Raw genomic sequence first — 22,810 nt, 5'->3', positions numbered from 1 at the left:
CCAGCTATATGTCTATTAAACAAAATGTTAAGCTGTAACTCTGAAGCACTTACAAAAATACCTAACCATAACAGAATTGGTAAGAAAGCCAACCGAGGTGAGTATCAGGATGTGAACTGGGGAAGGATGGGATCACTGGGTTCAGAAACATCCAAACAGAAAAGGAGAGGGAAAGAAGGCATCAATAGAATAAGTGAGGACCAGAGATACAAATAGCAATTAAATTTGCACTGCTTCCCACCCCTCTTTCAGAAGGTGCAACTAAATTCATGCTTGTATGTACACAAAGTTTATCAAGGAAGTGGAGAAGGGAGGCAGCATAGCCTCCCTGACTCCTTTAAGCTCTAAAAAGTCTCATCAGTCTTTGAGCTGAGAAGTCTCTTCCTCCACCACCTCCAGGTTCTCTCTGCTTGCTTTACCTTCTCCATGTTGACTCATGGTGGGAACCCTGTCAGCTTGCTGGTCAGAGCAGCACTGCGTCTTCTTCCCTTCATCCACCAAGAGTCTTATGGAAAGTTTTTTAACAGCCACTGTCCTCTCCCTTCCTACCTCCCTGGGGCGAGTGGCTGGGGGCTCCCTTTCCTCCTCATCCATGCATTTCCAGCACTGCTACCTGAGTGACAGATACTCCAGGGCTTCCATGTAGGTATGTTCTCTGCACTTGTACAGAGAATGATCTTTTCTTTGAGGGTGGAATTTTTGAAAAAATGTTTTTAAATCACGTTTTTTCTGCAAATCTAGGGAGTTTCCCAAGTTTACAAGAAAATCTGTTTAGTGTCAGTATGGGGTTCAACTATAGATTTAGATATTCACAGATCAGGACCACCCTTGGCTGTTTTATGTTTACCTTGGCTGTTTGTATTTACAAATGTAACATGGCTGACTGAGATTCTTATGGCATACTTAACTGTAATATGTATAGACATTATAATTGTTTTGAGACAGGTAACAGAGCAATCCTAAGCAAGTCTACTCAGAAGTATTTTGTTCATTGGGGCTTACTCCCAGGAAAGTGTTTTTAGGATTACAACCAATATTTTCTTACTAGATTTGTCTACACAGTGTTCACTATGTTTAAAAAAATTCTGTTTGGAATAACTTGTGATTTTCTTCCTCTTCATGTCATTTAAAGCAGGGTTTCCCAAACTTTTCTTTCCCGTGACCCAGTTATTTTTACACTTCTCCTTCGTGGCCCACTAAAATTTGGGGGTGAGGCCAGGAGACTTCGGGGGTGGAGCTGGGAGACAGGAATTATGTCATTTCCTGTGGTGTCAAGGGCCAAGTGATGTCACCTCCGGGGCATACTGAACCAAAACTCCACATCTTCCAGGGCACTCCCCCAAACCTGCCTCTTCTGAAGTAAATTCATTTTCAGAAAAATCTCTCTGAAACTCATACGGAGTCAAAATGGGAGTGGAAAGTGGGCTGTCCTCTCTTTCCACTCCCACACCTGCATGCACCTATCTGTTTGTGTGTTCTTCTCCAGCTTGCAAGCACTCCTAATGCCCATGTTCAGTTGCCTGCACCACCTACACATCCCTTCCTCAACAGCACTGGCCAGTGTATGCAGTTGGGAGTGCTCTTGCCATTGCCATCAGGAATGCCAGCGCTGTGTACCACCCACACTGGGCCCTGGCAGCTGCTCTACCTCAAAATATGCTGACACACTTAGTAGGCCCTTCCTTCAGCTGCTACTACTGGAACCCTTCCTTAAGCTACAACCAAGCTTGCTTGGTTTCAAGAAAATCTTTCGACATCTATTTTTCATACTTTTCTTTGGTTGAAACACTGGAAAATTGCTGTGAAAGGTAGCAAAGAATTGTACTGCAATTAATGAATTAATTTCAAGTTATATGAAGTTCATACAAGCTTTTCTGCAGTTATCCCAAAAAGGATATTTATGAGGGGCTTGCAGCTTTTTTCCCATGCCTTTAAAAACAACCTGTTGTGCAGATACTTAGCCAGTGAACTACTTTAATCCTTTTTAATATCTACAGGAGGAGTTTAATTTTGGTGTCAGCTGTTAAAAGCAGGACCATTAAAATGGCGCCAAGTTCATAGTACCATCACTTCCAGTGCTGTTGAGATATACCGCAGTGATCTCCAATAATCTCTTTCTGCCCCATACCTCTCACTCACTCACACAGAAATCTCATAGAAGGCCAGCTGGCTACAACTGGGGGTGCCAGCTTTTCATTGGCAGAGCTCCTATGTCTGCAACAACAGTATGATGAACAGAAGTTTCATCCAGGAAGGAAGAAAGAGAAAGAAAGAAAGAAAGAAAGAAAGAAAGAAAGAAAGAAAGAAAGAAAGAAAGAAAGAAAGAAAGAAAGAAAGAAAGACATGGAAGGAAAGGGAAAGAAAGACATGGAAGGAAAGGGAAAGAAAGACATGGAAGGAAAGGGAAAGAAAGAAAGACAGACATGGAAGGAAAGGGAAAGAAAGACATGGAAAGAAAGAACATAAACATAAGAGGAGCCATGTTGGATCAGGCCAGTGGACTATCCAGTCCAAAATTCCCTCATACAATGCCCAAAAGCACCAGAATGTCTACCAGTGGGGCCAGGGCACTAGAAGCCCTCCCACTGTTGCTTCCCCCCCTCCCAGCACCAAAAATACAGACAGAGCATCACTTGCAGGGAAAGAAAGAAAGAAATGGGGGGGAAGCCTTCCTCACCATCAGATGACCCCAGCCAGCAACAATTCTGCCCAGGGGTCGTTTGGTAAAAAAATTAGCTACTGGAATGCCCACTCACTCCCCGCCCCTCCTGGCTGAAAAAAAGCGCACACACCCTTCTTTGCTGCCCTGGCCTCCCGGTGAAATCTCCCCAAAAGAACATACTGCAAGGCACATGAAAGCTCATACCTTGAAGAACATTTAATGGGTCTGAAGTGCCAGTGGATGCCAGCTTTTTTCTCAAACACTGGGAGCGGGGGAGAAGGAAGGAGAGGCAGCCCAACTCCCCTCTGTACAACACAGAGATGGAGCGTGGCTAGCTTTGCTGGGGTTAGCTTTGGCTTTTCTTGTGACCCGGTAGTGAGGCTTCCGTGGCCCGGTAGCGGGTCACGATTCTGCAAATGGGAAACACTGATTTAAAGCAAATGTTTGCATAATAAGAAAACCAAATACGCATTTGATACATCTGTTTAATACGCGGATGAACGAAGCATAACACATGCATTGTGATCAGCACAGTGTGATGTTTATGAATTGGCAAACCAGACAAATGTTCATAGATTTGTTTGATTTTAATTTCTTTCCTTTTGCTATTTAGCAGAGGAGCAGTGAACTCTGCCCTTCAGAGCACTGGATTTATGATTCCTGCTGCTGAAATCCTGCTGAGCTTCCTTCTCTTGCTTCTGAATTTTTCACAAGGAGTGCTCCAGGGCTGAAAAACTATATGCCAATAAGGATTTGTAACTCCTCTTGGATTTAGTCCTAGTACTAATGCTCTTTACTTGTAGAATATGTGGAGTTCTGATTATGATGCAAGAACTCCATCAAAAGGTAATGTAATAAGGTATCTCTTACTGAAAGACAGGTAATGAAACTACATCTGAAGGACCTGATACTCCCTTATGAACCTACTCAACCCCCGTGGTGGTCTGAGGCCCTTCTTGGGTCTCCCCAACCTTCTGAGATTAGGCGACTTAAAACAAAGGAAAGGGCCTTTTAAGTTGCAGCATCAAAACTCTGGAACTCTTTCTATCATGTTGTCTTCTGTTGAGGTTATCTGCCAAAAGAAGGCATTTCTGTTTCATTTGGCATTCCTTCAGTGATTCCTCCTACCTGCCTTAAGTTTTAATTACTGGGGTTTTTTTGTTTTTGTTTGGATATTTTAGCTTGATTTTAATTGTTCAGTGGTGTGTTCTTGGTTTGATTTAATGGTTTTTAAGACTTGTTTATGCATGTTTTTAGTCTGTTAGCCATCTTGGTGGCACTGATGTGGGCAGAAAGGGAGGATATACGTTTTGATAAATAAATTAATAATCCAAAGTAAGATGTACCCAGGAAGGTCACTTTTAAAGGGCTTTCCCAATACACAAAGGGGTTAGGCAAGGATGCTTGTCAACACTTAAGTTGTTTAATTTATATGTATCTGATATAGTGACCTCTTCGAATAGTGTTAATTCACATATTCCTATTCTGTCAAAATCCCCTGTTCTCCTCTACATTGATGATGCTGTTTATGCACCAGAACACCTGTGGGGCTGTGATGCTTAGTAAAAGTGTTTGTTGATTATTGTGGACAAGAGGAACTTACTGTTAATTACAATAAGTCAAAAATACTGATTTTTTTCCTAGTGCACCACAAAACTTACTTGGAAAATTTGAGAATCTTGGAACAAGTAAATCAGTTTTATTATTTGGATGTTTATTTCCAATCAAATTTGTCATGGGAATCCAGCTTGAAAATGTGCGGGAAAAGGCTTAGATAACCACTAATGCTATAATCTGATTATTTTTTTTAGTAAGGGTGGGCAGTATCTTCCCACAGTGCTTACAATACCCAACTCTAAAGTAGTAATGCAGGTGTCTATAAGAAGCTTCCTTACTCAAATAGATTGTTTGTGTCAATTGGGGGTGAATTAAGACATTGAAGTATTGTCTCTTGGATTGTGTGTTTTACTCAGGTTTAAGAGAATTATGGATTTTGCCACAAATATACCTACTGAAGAGAAACTGAGAGTGCTCCTAGCAGGTACTGGACACAAAGCCACTTTGGCTGTTGCAAAGTTCTTTTCCCAAACTATAACAAGATAGTGTCATGCTGCTCAAAGCCATTGGGTTGAATGAGTAGTTGCATTTAAGTACTAGAGTAGTGAAAAATAAATGAATAAATAAAATAGATATTGTTGGTAGCAACATTAGTCCATAGAGAAGAAAATACCAGTGTAAAAACTTTTTTATTAAAACCTAACAAAATGTTACAAAATCGCAAGCATGACACTGAAACATTGTGCTTACTATTTTGTGATATTATGATTGTTCCTAATAAAATGGTATTATACTGCAGTTGTCTGTTTTAGAGACAGCAGTTACATTACATAAAATAGTTTGCTTAGTATAATGTCCTGTCTTGACAGATTCAATGTGAAGATAAATGCTTCTTTTATAGTTTGGATTGGTTTAGAGAATAATTTATCTGTTGTCAGCTTTAATTAGACAGGAGCTTTGAGCTTCAGACAAACATTTTGCTGAGTTAGTTTAGAACTGAAAAGGGGACAAATTTTTCCACTGCCAGAGGTCTGAGCTGGCATCTTGTTCTGATTTACATACAATTTTCTAATGCTGTACAGTTCTCTGTAACCATCATCCCTTATATCTTCCCGAAAAGCTTAACAATTACTATAGTATCAGGTACTTTAGGTCAATAGGGTTCAGCTTTCCAGACCCAAGACCCACTTTTAATCTCCAAGTGACATTGTAGGACTTGCTGAAAGCAATGGAGAGTTGTGGAGAAAGAGCCTCTGAGCCATAACCACATATGTTGAGTAGTGGAGGATCAACTGACGTGAGAGTGAGTGGGGAGTGCTAGGCAGCAAGAGAGAGAAGGCAAGGATGAGATTTTGGTGGGAGGTAAGATTGCTGAACATTCTTGTACTAAAATGTTATCACACTTTATCATCCTTCCACACTTCTCTGTGCATGTGTAAGGAAAGGAAGAGGGCACAGTGCACTTGCTTTGTATATGTTCACTGTCAGCAGGTCCTCTGAAAACAGCAAAAAATATACAGGCTTGTGTCCCAGTAGATGGTGTCCCAGGATTTGCACCTAAATTCCTTCCTTCTTCCTCCAGGAAGGGTATCTATACCAGTATTCTAGATTATTGAAGTCCCCAATACTGTTTCAGAATTTGGTTTCTTTCTTTGTTTTCCTGAATTCCAAAAATTTGGGTGTGCATTATTCCCTACTAGGGACTCCTTCTGGCACAATAGAGTGGATGTTGACACCAAATGACACCAAATGAAAATGGCAGAGAACTAGTTTTACTCATCCACTAAAGACCATCCAAGTTTCAAATGAATTGGATCAAGGGTTCCATGCTCCAGCCATTCTGCTTGTTGCCATTGTTTCCTATAAGGAAAAAAGTCATACTTTTTCCCGGGCAAAGAATCTAATAGCCAAACACACAGGAGCAAAACTGGCCAAAACCCTCCAAATGCTAACAGAACCAACAACGAACTTTTTAACTACAAACTAACACAACCAACATCAAATCAGAGAAGGCAATGAGAACAGGCCAGTGTGGCAAGTTGAACAGAACCAATGTCTAACCAGGGAATCCAAGCCAAACCAACCTGGCAAGCCAGTACCATAGTAGCCAGCCAGTCTTGGCAAGACACTGGACACACATACCAATGTCACTTCCATGAAATGAAATCAAGCTGCAGGTCTGCTTTTTGCCCATACTCAAAGAGCCATGGAGAGAATTGTCATGATTTGGCAGACAGCGCTAGTGGTCACCCCCAGTGTCTGAGTCTATTGCCTGGAAGGACCTGCCTTTCTCCTGTTGAGCAGGAATCCTGTAAAATTAAAGAAAAACAGGCCTGCTCCTTTCAAGATCCCAATACTAAGTAAGCAAAGGGATGCCAAGAAACACATTGGTGGACCCCGTCTTGGGGATCACTTGGTCAAGTACCAGATTGCAACTGAAAAAAACATGGATTCAAATCCCCATCAGGCAATGAAGCTCAGTGGAATATCTTGGATGAATGATCCTTTTTCATCCTAGTAGTAAATGCCTAGGTTTTAAGATTAAATCCATGGAGTAGGGGTTTCTCCTAAACAATTCTTATCTTTGCTGAATAGTTGGAAAAGAATTCACAGAAGTATGTTGTGCGTCTGGTGGAGTATTGTTATTTTTGCTATCCCAGCACAGCAATCTGTATCTGGCTTTGATTTTATTATAATTGTTGGCTTGTATATGAATTTGAATCTCTTGTTTCTAAATGTCACAGTGGTAAATTTTTGTTTGTTGGTCTGTGGACCAATATTTTGTTTATACAAGCAGAATTAGTTAGATCTGATGCAGCATCTAAATGGAAAAGGGTAGTCCAATTTGCATTATAGATAGTCCAATTCGCATAATAGAAAAATATGGCAATTTCTTTGTAGTTTATGTATTTCATATTGCTTCAAGAACAGCTGATTAAATGACAAATGCAAATAGGGTTTTCTTATAATAGCTACCTTTGTAGGTTTGCATAGCAGGTTTTGGAACTAGTTGGAGGGGTAAATATTCTTGTCAGTTAGCATATATTGAAGACTATTAACTGGGCTGCTTTCATCCTGAAACATACAAGGTAGAATGGAAAAGACCACTGGAAAATAAGGCCATTGTTTAGACAGAATATCCTATGACAATAGCAAAAGCAAAGTTGTGTTTGAACAAAAAGTCTACGACTACTATGAGATGTCACTGAGATTATTAAACTGTGTTTTTACAATTGACTCCTCAATTTTCATATTGTACTACAACTTGCCAGCAAAATAAATAATTAATTTATGGGAAATAATCTCAATATAACCATGTCATATTGCAGAGGTGCCGAACTCATTTGTTATGAGGGCTGGATCTGACATAAATGTCACTGCCAGGCCATGCTTGTTGTAAAATGTAACACAAAGTACTGGAGATATAAATTTTGTAAAGGTGATTTCAGATGCCAAATGACAATAGCAGATTAATCACAATATCAAGCTTGATTAGATTAAGTGTGATATGCAGAGGGATAGTGGGTGTGGAGATACCAGCATTGATAATGAAACAATAAACTTGGGTCTCAAGTCCATCCAGGAGGATTCAGTCCAGGAGGATGCAAAAAAATAAATAGACATAAGTCTGACATTAAAAACTATATTAAGTGCTCCCTTTGTATTGGATTAGATTCAATAAAATAAAATCTATTTTAAAAAAAATATTCAAAAACTAATGGGGGAACATTTAACTTTCCAGGACATTCAATTGCTGACCTAAAAGTAACACTTTTCTTAAAAAGGAATTTCAAAGGGAGATTAGAGAAGGAGACTGCTGACTTGCAACTGATAATGAAGCTCAAGACAATGCATTCTCCTGAATTGAGATCTAGATTTCCTGTCTCATTACCAATGCCTGCTATTGTCATTTGGCATCTGAAATCACTCCAGTCTCCAGAATATCAGGACCGATGATGATGATGATGATAATAATAATAATTTAAAAAAAATATTTATATCCCGCCCTCCCCGCCAAAGCAGGCTCAGGGCGGCTAACAACATATCCATATAATTATACAAAGGTTTAAAATCACATTTATCTTAAAAACATTCCAATATAAAACAAATACAAATACATTTCAGGTGCTAATTCTGTTCATAAAAATAATGTTGATAGAAGTCACCTAGCATCAGTCACTCAGCCGGCAAAGGCCATCCTGAAAAGGCCCTGCGGAACTGGTCAAGGCTCCGCAGGGCTCACACTTCTTCCGGGAGCTGGTTCCATAGGTGTGGAGCTGCGATAGAGAAGGCCCATGTGCGAGTATTTTGTAGTTTTGCCTCCTTTGGTCCGGGGATAGCCAGCTGGTTCTTCCCTGCTGACCTCAGTGCTCTCGGGTTCGTATGGGGAAAGATGGTCCCTCAGGTAGGCAGGTCCTCGGCCATATAGGGCTTTAAAGGTAATAACCAGCACTTTGTAATGAACCCGATAAGTAACTGGCAACCAGTGCAGCCCCAACTGTATGTGCTCCCACTTCGGGAGCCCCAATAACAGCCTAGCCGCCGCGTTCTGCACCAGCTGCAACCTCCGGGTTCGGCACAGAGGCAGCCCCATGTAGAGGGCATTACAGTAATCCAATCTTGAGGTGACCGTTGCATGGATCACTGTTGCTAGGTCCCGGCACTCCAGGAAGGGAGCCAACTTCCTTGCCCACTTCAGGTGAAAAAACGCCGACTTGGCAGTGGCTGCTATCTGGGCCTCCATTGATAATGAAGGCTCCAGTAGAACTCCCAAGCTCTTGACCCAGTGCGCCGCTTTCAGCGGCACACCGTCAAAAATCGGGAGAGGTATTTCTCTCCCTAGGGTGCCGTGGCCCACGCAAAGGACCTCTGTCTTCGTCGGGTTCAGCTTCAGCCCACTCAGCCTAAGCCAGTTTGCCACGGCCTGCAATGCCAGGTCCAGGTTCCCTTGAACGCAGTCAGGCCGGCCGTCCATTAGCAGATAAAGCTGGGTGTCATCTGCATATTGATGACACCCAAGCCCATACCTCCGGGCAATCTGGGCAAGGGGGTGCATATAGATGTTAAATAGCATCGGGGAGAGAACTGCTCCCTGCGGCACCCCACAATCTAGTGTGTGCCTCTGGGACAGCTCACCCCCGATTGCCGCCCTTTATCCCCGTCCCTTGAGGAAGGAGGAAAGCCATTGTAGGGCCAGCCCCCTAACCCCTATGTCGGCGAGGCGGCGGGTCAGTAGCTGATGGTCGACCATATCGAATGCGGCCGACAGATCTAATAGCATCAGCACCGCCACGCCGCCTCGGTCCAGATGCTGCTGGAGGTCATCTACCAAGGCGACCAGCACTGTCTCTGTCCCATGACCTGGGCGAAAGCCGGACTGGCAAAGGTCTAGGATGGAAGCGTCATCCAGAAAACCCTGCAACTGCAACGCCACTGCCCTCTCAATGATTTTACCAAGAAACAGTAAATTAGAGACCGGTCGGTAATTTGCCAATGGACTCACATTCTGTTGTATTTGAGGAAATGAGCAGTGACTCACAAAAGCTCATGCTCTGTCACAAATTTTGTTAGGTGCTATTGGATTCTTGCTCCTTTCCTCTAATAAAAATTGCAAGCTGTGCTGTTAGGTTCCTCCCCCCCCCCCCCACTTTTCATTTGTTTAAAGAGGAGAGGGGGGTGGGTCTTTTCAGGTGAAATACTTTGGCAAAACTGGGCAAAATCAGTGCTATTGCATCAGAAGCAAAGAGGAAGTGAAGAAAGTTAGCCAGAGAGGAAGGCATGTTGAACTGGAACATATGGAACCATAAATATATTGCAACTTCTGGAATGGCCTTGGGTCAGCGATAGCTCTCACAAGAGTTGTCCTTGAAAGGGCAGCTTCTGTGAGAGCTTTCTCAGCCCCACACACCTCACAGAGTGTCTGTTGTGGGGGAAGAAGATAAAGGGAGATTGTAAGCCGCTCTGAGACTCTGATTTAGAGAGAAGGGTGGGGTATAAATCTATAGTCTTTGTAGAAAATGTAAATGTGTTCTTTACCAGGAAGAGGGATTTGGGCAAAAGCAAGCTGCAGTGTGGTGGCAGCAGAGAAGGAAGCAAGAAAGAGCCAGCTGCTTGCAAGATGGATCCAATCCCTGCAGGGGCTGGATCCAGTCCCCAGAAAGGAGGCAGACTCACTAGGTGCCACAATAAAATTTCTAGGTACCATAATGACTTCAGACCTGGAGAAAAGAAGTGAAGATATTCATTAGGTAGAATATTCATAAGGTAGATATTCATTAATAAGGTAGATATTTTGGATATTAATAACAAAGAACATTGACTATGTTACTTCTGACAGCTGCAAATGGAGATTCTTTAATCTTCTGAATTCCTTATATTTTCAAGGAATGATGTTCCTTAAGAAAATTAGTTCAGGTATGTTTGGCACTGTGTATATGCTAAGAAGGCAAATTTAATTACCATAGGATTGTATTTTTAACCTGAATGTGGACAAACAGAGGGCCGAGGGGAGAGAGACAATCTGGGAGAAAATGCCAATGACAGAGATTCACATGTCTTCCAGAAAAGTGGGCAGAGGTCAAAAGCAGCCATGCTCGAGCAAAATGACCAGCTAATAAATACACAAGGTCCTATTTGCTAAACACTGATCTTTTTGAATAGGAAAGATGTCATTAGCTGCTTTTTTTCCTCCTGAAACAAAGCCTAAGAATGGTGTGGAAGGCAGAACTGAGTTGATATCAATCTCAGACTAAGGCCAGATTAAGGCATGCTGGGGGTGCCTAAGGCATGCTGGAGCCCCCAAAGCCTTGCCAAAAATACTAATCTAGTAATTTTTAGTAATGTTTGTGTTTAGCGGCATCTCATTTAGCTTGTGCATGAATACAGTTCTGCCTCAAATGTGACAGCTTGCATTGCTAACTGCTGAGCTTGACTTAGAGGAGTGGAGAATTGAGGCCAAGCAAAACTCCCAAACCAGCATTGGGGACTTTCATCCAAGCTGCACAGTGATCTGAAGGCAGAAATGAGATGACTGCCACTTTCAAATGCATTAGTGGTTTTCTTCCCCCCCGCCCCTCGCTGCCAATAAGTCGCATAATATGTGTATCAGGAATATTATTTTACTGCATTCATTATGTATAAAAGCTGACATATAAAGCCTGGCATAAATGACAGTGGAGGGCTCCAGCAAACTGGGTCCAACTTAATGATTCAGTGAAAGTGGTTGTTGAAGAAAAAACAGCTCCTGAGTATCTGTGTTCAGAAATGAAGCTTAACTCGGTGTCATACCAACATGAAAAATTTTTATTATGATTTCCCATGAGAAGGTAAAGAGCAGCAACAGAAAATCTGTGCACTTTTTGATAGGGCAGTTCCCTGTAAAACACTTTCTGCTCCTAGGAGGAGCTTCTGTTATTTGTTTTAGGTAAAAAAAAAAAAGGATACTCTTAAAATGCATGGTTTGACATGTGCTGTATAAAGCAGTGGCTCTCTGCCAAGAAATAAATACTGGGTAAGTTGGAACTGTGTTTTCACATCAATTCATTTAATTTTTTTAACTTCATCTCTCTTCCTGAATGTTTCAATTCTCTGATGAGCACTAGGCCTTATGGTCTATACCAATATGTCAATATTTTAGCCTGCCATCATGTATCTTACTATTGGGTTTACAAATTTTAAATTGCATGTATTGTGTATTAATTTTAACTGTTTTAACTATTTGTTATGACCCTCCCTGAGGCTGCTTGCAGAGGAGGAAAGGATAAATATTCCCATAAATAAAGACTTGCAGGCTCCTGTTTGTGGTTATCTCTTTCCATTGAACCCTGAGAGGCTTGGTCCAGCTTAACCATCTATACACTATTTCCTACAAACCAATTGTAGGAAATAGTGTATAGATGGTTAAGCTGGACCAAGCCTCTCAGGGTTCAATGGAAAGAGATAACCACAAACAGGAGCCTGCAAGTCTTTATTTATGGGAATATTTATCCTGTTTCTGTTCCTCCACAGAGATCAGGGAGAGTGGAAGGATAGAAGGAGAAAATTAGGTTAACTGATACATACAATTGTACCTTGCCTGTGTTGTGTGGTTTGTGTGTGTGTGTCAAAGAACTACAATTCTCATTGTGACTCCTCATGGTCTATTGCTTGTTTGTAATGGAAGTCACTTCTTAATACTTGAATGAACACAAGAGGCAATTAATGCTTTGATTAATAAAGTCAAGATAGTTATTTTGTGAGTTCAGTGAAAACTGGCAAAGAGTGGTCAGAGATCTGACAATAAAATTTTTTTAAAGGACAGTAAATTGTTCCCTGATAGGCTATTCTGGGTGCAGCCTGTAGGAGAGGGTACCCATTGCTTTGTAGGGATCTGACAGCTGTTCAAAATACATGTAATATCTGCTCTGTTTACAAATATACGACGAAACCATAAACTTCCAGTACTGTTTCATCAAAAGGTATTTAGTAATATTGCCTCATACAGCGGGGAAAAGGTAATACTAGAAGTGGTCAGGTGTGGTAACACTAGAAGTAGACAGTGCAATAATTCAGGTGTGTGTCTGCTTTAAAAAGACTGCTGTTGCTCTAAACAAAACTTTTCTTCCCAATAGGCTTACAAAAACATTTAGAAGAGGAAAGAGAAATCAAAGGGAAGAGACATCAATCAAAGAAGATGGAGAATGAAAAAAAAAAAGTTGTTAAGTCTTCTAAGATCAATAGATGGCAGTAAGAAATATGTACATTCCAAGGCTGTAAAAAGTAACATGGTTTCAAAACCATTGGTTTCAAGTGACTTAGCAAGTGTACTTCATCTTAATGAATTAGATCCTGGAAGGTATTCTTTATGGTAGATTTTCCCTTTCCTTCCCCATCCCACAGTATCCCTTTGCAAACTACCAAAACGCATTTTCAGAGTTATCGAATCCCCATGACAAAAAGCCATCTAGAATGGAGTGGGCTTCAGTGAGGAAGAATTGGGCAAAACAGACTGACCTCACTCTTGAGCAAGAGAAAAACTTAGTGAAGAAAGCACAGCAGAGCAAGAGCCCCCTGGTGAAAGAGTGAAGTGGGGCCAAATTTGTACACTTCCTCATTCTCACTACAGCCCCTTCATATCTGATGGCATTATGTACGAGGGGCTCCCTGTGACCCCAGGGTACATTTTCAGATGCAGAAAGCTGGTATGGGAAGGAGATAGTAAAGAAAGATCCGTCACTGAGTGCATTTTCTTCAGTCAAGCAGGGGGTTTCCATTATGTATAGCATCTACCTGTGAATTTTAAAAATGCTCATAAATGGGGTTTACAGGCAGGAAGCAGATATTTCTTCAAACTGTGGGAAACTTAGTGGGGGAAGGGTAGATGAGATTTTCTTCCCCAGCTAGTCACACACACACACCCCGCTGCTTGTGTGGTCTAAAGACAGTCCTTTCCACAGAGCATAAAGAGCAGGTTTGTTATGGGGGTAATTGAAAGACAACAGTATGAAGATTGTAGGAGAGAAGGGTTCTTTTGCCAAAAGGCAGTAAATTCTGTGTAGTGCTGATGATGAAAGGGTCAAGCTTGATTCAAAATAATTGATCAAATACTTGGCTAACTCTCCTTCTGACTGATCAGCTGATCAGGAAACTACTCATGTAACATTCTCCTACTGAATTAAGTAGCCATTCATTTCTATCCATTGTACATTGAGACCTTCTGCATCCCTCTGAGTTACAGTTTTTGAGACAAGATTTTTACCCAAAACTCACTCCCTATGAATTTGTTTTCACTTTGATAATGTGTATCTTTGTATTTTTATATTTAACAGCAACCATGTGTGTATCAGATTTCTTTCTTTGAAAAGTTGGTAACTTTTTACTGGAGAAGGAAATAAAATTATTAGGAAACTTGTTTTAAAAAATCAAAACATTTTACTTCAGTTACTAAAATATTAATAAGTTCAATAAGACACACACAGCTAATTGTTGAGACAGAAATATGGACTGAGTGTTAAATATCTTTCTTTTTCTTAATGATTGCACTGCACAGAATGAAAGGGAAAAATATAAGTGCTGTATTTTAGAGTGCAAGAACCTTTGCTTTAAAATTAAGTTAGTTGATACTTTATAAAGCAAAGTTATGTCAAAGAACTACTTCTTCAGATGATCTTTATATCTACCACCTCCCACACATCTCTTTAACTATATCCTCTTCCTGTTTTGAAGCCTATTTTCCCATGCATAGATTATTTATTTCTATTGCTGATAGTGTTTTTCCACCACCAAGGGATCAGCTGATACAGTACTGGATAAGTTTCTACAGAGCACTGAACTGGGAAATGCATACAATAAAGCACTTCAGTCTGCCCATGGCTGTGGGATAAGCACCATCCATTGATACGAGTAGAAATGCAGTAGTTGCACACTCTCCAAATGAGGTCAAAGGGTAAATCATAGTTTCTCTTGTTTGTTGGATTTTACTGTTCTGTACACTTGCAGTATATGTACTGAACTACAGCTTTGCTGTCTGTGTAGATCTGCCAACTTTATTTTCAATGGCAATTTCACTTTATGTTTCATACAGGATGGTCCCCTTTCCAGCCTTATAGTAGATTTATTTCCTGGGATGAAATGTCATATAGAATAGATGCTACAAATTGTCTTTTAAAGTTATGTAATTTTAACTTATCAAGTCTGCCTGACTTTGGCAGCAGAAAAGCCAGACAGCAACTTTAAAATGTATTTGGTGTACGCTTGGAAAGTCTTTGAAATTCATAATATGGGAATAGTGACTAAAATTTTATAGGGTTCCTAGGGACCTATGGGGCTTGTCTGTCAAGTTCAGCAGCATACTTCCTAGGTGGGACTAGGTCTGTATAAGTGGAGGGGCCCCTTCCCTTGCCTCTACCTGGTACAGCCATGGAGAAATTATAGGGGAGGGAGGACTGCTGTTGTGCAACACAGTGACATAACTTCTGGTTAGGCAACCAGAAGTGATGTCGTGTGTTGCTGTGATGCTCTAACAATCTTTCTTTGAGGGGGTGAACAGACATGTGGACAAAGGAGACCCGATAGATGTTGTTTACCTTGACTTCCAGAAAGCTTTTGATAAAGTTCCTCATCAAAGGCTCCTTAGAAAGCTTGAGAGTCATGGAGTAAAAGGACAGGTCCTCTTGTGGATCAAAAACTGGCTGAGTAATAGGAAGCAGAGAGTGAGTATAAATGGGCAGTCTTCGCAATGGAGGACGGTAAGCAGTGGGGTGCCGCAGGACTCGGTACTGGTTCTCATGCTCTTTAACTTGTTCATAAATGATTTAGAGTTGGGAGTGAGCAGTGAAGTGGCCAAGTTTGCGGATGACACTAAATTGTTCAAGGTGGTGAGAACCAGAGAGGATTGTGAGGAACTCCAAAGGGACCTGTTGAGGCTGGGTGAGTGGGAGTCAACGTGGCAGATGCAGTTCAGTGTGGCCAAGTGCAAAGTAATGCACATTGGGGCCAAGAATCCCAGCTACAAATACAAGTTGATGGGGTGTGAACTGGCAGAGACTGACCAAGAGAAAGATCTTGGGCTCATGGTAGATAACTCACTGAAAATGTCAAGACAGTGTGCGATTGCAATAGAAAAGGCCAACGCCATGCTGGGAATTATTAGGAAGGGAATTGAAAACAAATCAGCCAGTATCATAATGCCCCTGTATAAATCGATGGTGCGGTCTCATTTGGAGTACTGTGTGCAGTTCTGGTAGCCGCACCTCAAAAAGGATATTATAGCATTGGAGAAAGTCCAGAAAAGGGCAACTAGAATGATTAAAGTGCTGGAACACTTTCCCTATGAAGAAAGGTTGAAACCCTTGGGACTCTTTAGCTTGGAGAAACATCAACTGCGGGGTGACATGATAGAGGTTTACAAGATAATGCATGGGATTGAGAAAGTAGAGAAAGAGGTACTTTTCTCCTTTTCTCACAATACAAGAACTCGTGGGCATTCGATGAAATTGCTGAGCAGACAGGTTAAACGGATAAAAAGAAGTACTTCTTCACCCAAAGGGTGATTAACATGTGGAATTCACTGCCAAAGGAGGTGGTGGCGGTCACAAGCATGGCCACCTTCGAGAGGGGTTTAGATAAAAATATGGAGCAGAGGTCCATCAGTGGCTATTAGCCACAGTGTGTGTGTGTGTGTGTGTGTGTATATATATATATATAAAAAAAAAAATTTGGCCACTGTGTGACACAGAGTGTTGAACTGGATGGGCCATTGGCCTGATCCAACATGGCTTCTCTTATGTTCTTATGTTTAATCCCCAAAATCTCTGTGATTTTATTATAAAATTTGTGAGGATTGCTAGAGCAACTGGCAAGGATGTCTTGCATTGCACGATCCCTTGACATCTCTTCCTACATAGGCCCCAGGAGTTGCCAGCAATTATAATACTTCCAGGGATTGGGTCAGGTGTAGACTGACAGACTGACATATCCATCTAATGGACAGCCCCGGTGACAACACATTTGTAATTTGGGGGACAGAGAGCTGTGTCCCTGTCACTGCTGCATTTCACAGATGCCCCTGCCTGAGTATCAGTGCTGCCCTGCACCTAATCTCTGGCTGATCTAGGATTCAGGATTTAGGTTGTTTTATGACAGGTAGACCAGCTCCCAGGAGGTAGGGGGTCAACTCTGGATGCATCTGGGCAAGAGGCATCAGAAAGGGTAGAAGGCCAGAAAGAGTGGGGATAATGGGCAGGGAAGTAGGAGGAAGACTCTGATGCAGGAGATAACGCTGCCCTTGGCTGATTGGGGGAAGAGATTGGCTTTCTGGACTCAAGGAGATAAGTAGGTGAGTGGAAGCAGTGGAACCAGTTGTATCTCAGTTACAGTAAAGTCAAATTACTACTTTGATTTCTGTCATTTCCCAACTCATTCACAGAGCATAATTCATATAAGATCCCCCTCAGGGTGATAGCAGGTGGCAAAATGAATACTTTGAGATTTAAATTCAATAAAATGGGAGCTTACAGTGAGAAATACTTAAAAATAAATGTTGGGGTTTTTTTGTATGAACCTGTGAGTGACTTGTTTCCTGATATGAGTATGCACATGTAATCTGGTGGCTGGTTTGTAAGAATGTGGTGATCTTCCTAATTCAACTGGACAAATCATAGCATCTATCAGATACTTAAGATCTCAATTTGTATTTGTGGGGGTTTGGTTTTCAAAGCATTTTATTCCCAAAGCCAAATGGGTCAGTGAATTTCAAAAGTGATCATATAATGATTTCAATCTGAGTGTCAGAGACTATATGTGAGAAGAACATTTTAAATTTGAAATAATTATTTTAACTTAGAAAACATGATTTAGAACTATACATATTCTCTTTACATATAGTCATTAGCATGCCGACTCATATTTTGAAGAATAGCTTCATAGATTTTTTAGCAGTAGGGCCATGGAATGCACCAAAAGACGTTGACTCCTCTTTGATCTTCGAGTGGTCTCTGTGCATTCACACCGATGGGATATAGTACACCTGCGCCAGTTCCGATCGATACTTCAAAGCTAATTCTAGAAGGATTTTAGTGCCCTCTCCAGTGGTCACGCGTGCTGGCTCCACCGCGCATGCCCACTGGGATGGGCGCGAGGGTCCTGCCAGTTCCCTTCTGTTCGCTGTGCAGATCGGTTCCCTCTTCATCCGCTCGTCGGTACTCACCTTCCTTTTTCTCCTCTCAGCATTTTTTGTCAACCTTTTTCTCCTGAAAATAAGGAAAGAAACCTTCAGTGACAGGGTAAGCACTATTACCCAGACGCACCCCTCCCCGGCAGGGGAAACTACCTCCAACCCACCCCGGCCTTTAGGGCGGCATAGTCCTCTGGCACCGCATGGGAAAATCTTGGGGGTTCTTCAAAAGGTGCAAGCGGTGTGGCAGTAAAATCCCCCCTCTAGACGGTCACAAACTTTGCCTGTTGTGCCTTGGAGAAGCCACTGACCAGACTGCAGCACACATTGTGCAAAATTCTTGAAGCAAACGAGAAAAAATCATGCAGCGAGACTCAAAACAGCCCTCATGGAATCTGCACTTACTGCGTAGTCCACGACTCCGTCGCAATCTGACTCTGGGCTAGATTCCACTTCGACTGTTATGCCCCCCGCTCGATCCGATGCCAAACGATCGGTGCCGAAACGCTCGACCCCAGCGCCCAAATCGGAAGCCTCCACTCCTGCAAAAAGACGCAAGGAGAACAAAGAGTGTAAGCAGGAGAAAAGGTGCAAGAAAGACTCTGCTAAAAGCTCGCGCCCGCCTCCATCGTCCCCAGGCCCTCTCCCAGCACCGGAGAAAATACCACCGCTCCAATTTCTGCATTCTCCGATACACCAACTGTCAGGACAGAAGGGAGACACCCAGGACACTAGTTTGTCTGATTTCGAAACTGACCTGACCCAACAATCGTCCAGACATACTTCCTCAGGATCGAACAACTCTCCCACACAACCAGCAGACCCCGTACCGGGGGATACTCCCTCGATACCGAAGTCACTGACCCAGCCAAACCCAGAGCAACCAACACCAATACAGCTGGAAGCTCCAAAACCACCACACAGGGTGAGCCTGGCCCCTGATCTGAACTTACCAAAAGTCATTTTGGAGTTCCACATCAGCGGACATTGTTCTACCCATCTTTTTTCCTGCTCCTTCCTTGGACGAGGAGAGGAGATTGCATATTTTGGCTGTTCTCCCTCTCTCTTTGTTTCATACACAACCCAGACCAGAGGGACTAGAATTTCTGCACAGCGGCTATCTAAATGGATTGTAGAAACCATTAAGTTATGTTACCTATTGGCAAAGAAGCCGCTCCCGCAGTTTGTTCGTGCGCACTCCACAAGGGCACTGGCTGCTTCCACGGTCTTCCTCAGGGGGGTCCCCCTGGTGAACATCTGCAGAGCTGCCACCTGGGCCACACATTCATGAGACATTATGCTCTAGATGTCCGTTGCTCTCAAGGAGCTCCGGTGGGCCGGGCAGTCTTGGAGGCAGTTCGCTTGTGAGAACCTCCAGCACCCTCCCTCCAGGTAAGACGTATACTGCTTGCTATTCTCCCATCGGTGTGAAGCACAGAGACCACGAAGAAGATAAACAGGTTGCTTACCTGTAACTGATGATCTTCATCTGTGCATTCACACCACCCGCCCTCCTTCCTCACTGCTGTCGGTCCTTCAAGGGTCACAGTAGTCAGAAGGAACTGGCGGGATCCTCGCACTTGTCCCAGTGGAGAGGGCGTGAAAATCCTTCTAGAATTAGCTTTGAAGTACCGATTGGAACCAGCGCAGGTGCACTATATCCCATCGATGTGAATGCACAGATGACCACTCGAAGATCATCAGTTACAGGTAAGCAACCTGTTTTTACTGCTAACTATGAAAAGGCATAAATCTACTGAAGTGCTGAAATTCTGAAATTCAGGAGTTTCATCTTCTGTATTCTATACAGTCCCACATTGGGACTGTGCATACACAGCCCAGCTGCAGATGGAAGTTTCTGCTTCCTATGGAAAGGGTGCCCCTCCTCTCCAGAGTGAATGCAACAGGTTTTTCCCACCTAAACTGTCCATGTTCTGAAGGAGCAGCACCTCTTTCACTCAGTTCCTTTCTTGCTACCATTGAGTTAAGAGTTAGTGATCTGTCTAATCTTACTTAACCCCTTTTTAGTCATCATTTGACCACTATAGTTGGGAAGAGGGATTGACTGATCTTCTCCTTTTGGGTATTATTTTCAGCTGGTGCCCCTCTGAGTTACCAAACTTTGACAGTGAAAGATAATGTTGGTAAAGGCACTTTTGAAAAACTGTGCTAAGTGTAGCCCCAATTGACTTATACCAGTGAGCATGAGGTGTGCCTTGGGGAGGGTCACCATGTCTCAGCCTGCAAAATGTGCCTGGCATTTATCCCTGAAGTATGCAGCAACAAGGACTGCTCAGTTTTCCCACTGGCTTATTACAGCATCACTGAGAGAGGAGCTAATTTCTCAGGTATATTTCACAGCGGCCATTTATTGAAACCTGTGTTTGGTTGTTAACTGGGACACATCAAAGTTAGAGTCCACACAGGTGGTTCAAATAATTAGTGCAGTTTTCAATTCTGCTAAGGCCAGAACTGGTTCATTAGAACTTGTTACCTGCTCACAACACCAATATTTCTCGGTCCCCAGGAGTGTTCTAGGGTCTACTCTGGAACCCCTTTTGGTTTTTTGGTACCCCAAAAATCTTTCATAGTACAGGAAGTTGTGCTCCCATGGTAAAACTTCTAGATTTTTTAATTGATGTGACATCACAGTGTTGCTGACAGCATTTTTAAAAAATTCTCCTTCTGGCTGCTAGACTGTCAGTGGGCAATGCCCACTGGGGGCAGAAGATCTCATGCCACATCATATGGCAGCCCTATGATAAATATGTTTCCATTTGCCTAGCAAAACAGGGAACAGATTATACACTTTTAGCTGTCATGTCTGAAACAATCCAAAATAAAATAATTTGGATTTTGGATTTTCAAATCTATCATCTGATCCAAAATCAACACTCGGCTGTGGTATTTCAAAAAATAGTCTGTTACTCCATTTTGTTGTATATGTGTGCCAAGGAAAATAACAGAAGGAATAGGGAGAGATTGTTGGATTTTTGGTGTTTAGATTGTGTCCATTTTATTTACATCCAGATGATATAATTTTATATATGTATAGTGAATAGAAATGGATCTAAGTCAGCCTCCTTTCTAACAGTGACAAGGAGCTTAATCCCATGCAACATTCTAGGGCATGGGTGGCCAACGGTAGCTCTCCAGATGTTTTCTGCCTACAGCTTCCATCAGCCCCAGCCATCAGCCATGCTGCCTGGGGCTGATGGGAGTTGTAGGCAAAAAAAATCTGGAGAGCTACCGTTTGCCGCCCCTGTTCTAGGGTATGAAGTTCCAATCTAGGATCAGCATAGGGTTAGTACATAAACACCTAGTTTCTTTAAATGAAACTAAGTCCTCAGGGCCTCATGAATTGCATCCAAGGGTTCTAAAAGAGCTTGCAGATGTAATATCTGAGCCTCTGGCTATTATTTTTGAGAATTCTTGGAGAACAGGAGAGGTGGATTGGAGGTGGGCGAATGCTGTCCCCATCTTCAAGAAGGGGGAAAAAAACAATCCAGGTAACTACTGACCCATCAGCTTGACGTCTATACCTCAAAAAGTTTTAGAACAAATCATCAAACAGTCGGTCCTGGAACATTTAGAAAGAATGGATGTGATTACTAAGAGCCAGCATGGGTTTCTCAAGAACAAGTCATGTCAGACTAACCTGATCTCTTTTTTTGAGAAAGTGACTGCCTTGCTGGATCAGGAGAATGCTGTGGACATCGTTTATCTTAATTTCAGTAAGGCTTTTGATAAAGTTTCACATACTATCCTTGTTGACAAGTTGGTAAAATGTGGTTTGGATCCTGTTACCGTTAGGTGAATCTGTAACTGGTTGACAGATTGCACCCAAAGAGTGCTTGTGAATGGTTCCTCATCCTCTTGGAGAGGAGTGACAAGTGGAGTGCCTCAAGGATCTGTCCTGGGATCTGTTTTGTTCAACATCTTTATCAATGATTTGGATGAAGGAATAGAGGGAATGCTTATTACATTTTCAGATGATACTAAATTGGGAGGGGTTGCAAACACAGAAGAAGACAGAAACAGGATATAGGATGGCCTTGACAGGCTGGAAAACTGGGCTGAAATAAAAAAAAATGAATTTTAACGGGGATAAATGTAAAATTTTGCATTTAGGTAGGAAAAATCCAATGCATGGTTATAGGATGGGGGAGACTTGTCTTAGCAGTAGTATGCGCGAAAAGGATCTCGAGGTCTTAGTAGATCATACGCTGAACATGAGTGAGCAGTGTGATGCGTTGGCTAAAAAGGCAAATGCAATTTTGGGCTGTATCAAAAGAAGTATAGTGTCCAGATCATGTGATGTGATGGTATCGCTTTACTCTGCTCTGGTAAGACCTCACCTGGAGTATTGTGTTCAGTTTTGGGCACCACATTTTAAGAAGGATATAGACAAGCTGGAACGGGTCCAGAGGAGGGCGACGAAGATGGTGAGGGGTCTGGAGACCAAGTCCTATGAGGAAAGGTTGAAGGAGCTGGGGATGTTTAGTCTGGAGAGGAGGCGGCTGAGAGGTGATATGATCACCATCTTCAAGTACTTGAAGGGCTGTCCTATAGAGGATGGTGTGGAATTGTTTTCTGTGGCTCCGGAAATGACTGACACATAAATACTTCAGGTGCAGCCCTACCTTATGCCACATGCTGTATGAGCTACAGTGCATAAGTTGACAAAACAGACATTAGATAAGTCAACAATTATCAATGGCTGTAGGCAAATAGTGGTATTCTCTGCTCAGGAGATCTGAGACACCTGTCTGGCCATAGTCAAGTGACCGGGGAGGGGGGGGGGCACAGAAGCAGTACTGTCTTGGCAAGCATTTGAGAAGAAAGATGATTAACCTCAATTCCATTTTGGCTTCATCATTTTTGCTGCTGTTATTTCTGATACTGTTGTTTTATGTTCTGGTATTGTTCTTCTATTGTTT

At 42.3% G+C, this 22,810-nt stretch overlaps 1 protein-coding gene across 1 annotated transcript in view; it reads left to right on the top strand.

Annotated features, from left to right (window-relative positions):
* TNFAIP8 (TNF alpha induced protein 8) overlaps positions 1 to 22,810 on the top strand; it is a 57,974-nt gene that overhangs the window by 2,166 nt on the left and 32,998 nt on the right. The window contains exon 2 of the mRNA XM_060235555.1: positions 12,829 to 13,064. The gene's annotated coding sequence lies outside the window, so the exon portion shown is untranslated. The remainder of the gene's footprint in view (positions 1 to 12,828; positions 13,065 to 22,810) is intronic.

This window comes from Heteronotia binoei, chromosome 4 (assembly GCF_032191835.1).
Source record: "Heteronotia binoei isolate CCM8104 ecotype False Entrance Well chromosome 4, APGP_CSIRO_Hbin_v1, whole genome shotgun sequence".
NCBI classification, from domain to species: domain Eukaryota; kingdom Metazoa; phylum Chordata; class Lepidosauria; order Squamata; family Gekkonidae; genus Heteronotia; species Heteronotia binoei.
This window is presented reverse-complemented; position numbering and strand designations above follow the sequence as displayed.